Source organism: Sinocyclocheilus rhinocerous, unplaced genomic scaffold (genome assembly GCF_001515625.1).
Source record: "Sinocyclocheilus rhinocerous isolate Xijiao unplaced genomic scaffold, SAMN03320098_v1.1 scaffold790, whole genome shotgun sequence".
Classification (NCBI taxonomy): Eukaryota; Metazoa; Chordata; class Actinopteri; order Cypriniformes; family Cyprinidae; genus Sinocyclocheilus; species Sinocyclocheilus rhinocerous.
In genome coordinates, this window is record NW_015666971.1 from 582,863 (window position 1) to 584,582 (window position 1,720).

Sequence of the window (1,720 nt, forward strand, 5' to 3'; positions counted from 1 at the left end):
AGTCAAGTGAACTCAGTAGATATGACCATACCCAAATTATGAGGCAATCTGCACAACCATTAAAAAAAAGATATTGAAGTTATAAGGTGAAACTACTATCTCCATAGGGTTTCAACCCTGTTTTAAAGCAATTTGTTAATTTCTAAATAAATCAATAATGTATAAACGTTATTATTTACAGGCATTACAATATTAAATAAATCAAGGTAAAATTATCCGTTTCTTTTTTAATAACTGACTCAAGTTATTTCCATCTCCTGCTGCTGACAAACAAATGAAAAAAAAAAAACCTTTTTAGATGGTCTCTTATTTTTCCAGCACAAAGAGACAGACATTTGTAAGATATTCAGTGAAAATATGATATCCTGCTGAGAAAGTTTTGTGATTTTCATTACATTGGCTGGAGCCTAATAAAAAAATATTTTGAAAAAATATATTTTATTCTAGAGGACATCAGGACAAAGTTATTCAAAAAAAATAAATAAATAAATAAAAATAGACATGAAAAGGCATACATAGGCATGATTTATTTTTTTATTATATTTTTTTCATTCACCAGTCAGTTTTTAGGTTTCAGACTATTTTTAACCAAACTTTGTACAAAGCTGATTCTCAACTAGCCTATGTTATGAAAGATGAAACAGAATGATTTGATATACTATTTTACTTTATGCAATATGTGCGTAAAATGTCCATAAATTGATATTCTCATTTTATTCAATGTATCTATACACTGCATCTAGTTTGCATATTAATGTGTTCTTGGGGCAAACCATAATGAAAAAAGAAGTGTTATAATGAGAGTAATAACTTGGCAACATTTTCATAAGAATATCTCATATTTCATAGAAATATTGATCTATAATTTCTTTCCCTATTGTCTTGTTGTGTACTGTACGCGCACCATCCTTAAAGAGCAACATTTCCAAATACTTCACAAAATGTACCCATAGCTCTTTCTAAATTCATGGACATTGACAATAATTGCATTTTCTGTGACGCACATGAGGAAGACTTGTCTCAGTTGTTTTATAATTGTGATTTGTCTTTTAGATTTTGGTCTGATGTTAGTGCCTTTTTATTTGTTCAAAGAAATGTTAATTACACGCTCTCTTTACAAGATGTTATTTGCACTTATTCACACAAAAGCAAAATGATTGCGTATGTCCTTAACTTTTACATTTTGCAAGGTAAATATTACATTCATAAACAAAAAAATTGCGAAATGCATACCAAAATGTAATTTATTTGTATTAGAAATGAATCTTTGAAAGAGTCTCTAATGCAAATTAATAACAAAAAGAATAACATACTGTTAGATTTCATGGAGGAATTTTTTTCTTGTAGGTATAGTTCCCCCACTGTAGTCCTTGATTTTGTCTTAAGGAAGAAAATTTGAACTGTTGTTTAGTTGTTTATATGTATGTTTTATTTATTTATTTTTATTTTAGTTTTTTTTTCTTTCTCTCTTCTCTTAAATGCTGTTTTACAGATTAAGATTGTTCTTCTTTCTTGTGTATGTGGATTTGATTGTTCAAATTTATTGTAATGTTCAATAATTTCTTCAATAATAAAAAATAAATAAAAATTTAAAAATTTAAAAATTTAAAAATTTAATACAAAGCGCACCATCCGATTTTTGACGGCATGACGTGTCGTGCCACGCGCACAGGTGTGTGTGTGTGTGTGTGTGTGTGTGTGTGTGTGTGTGTGTGTGTGT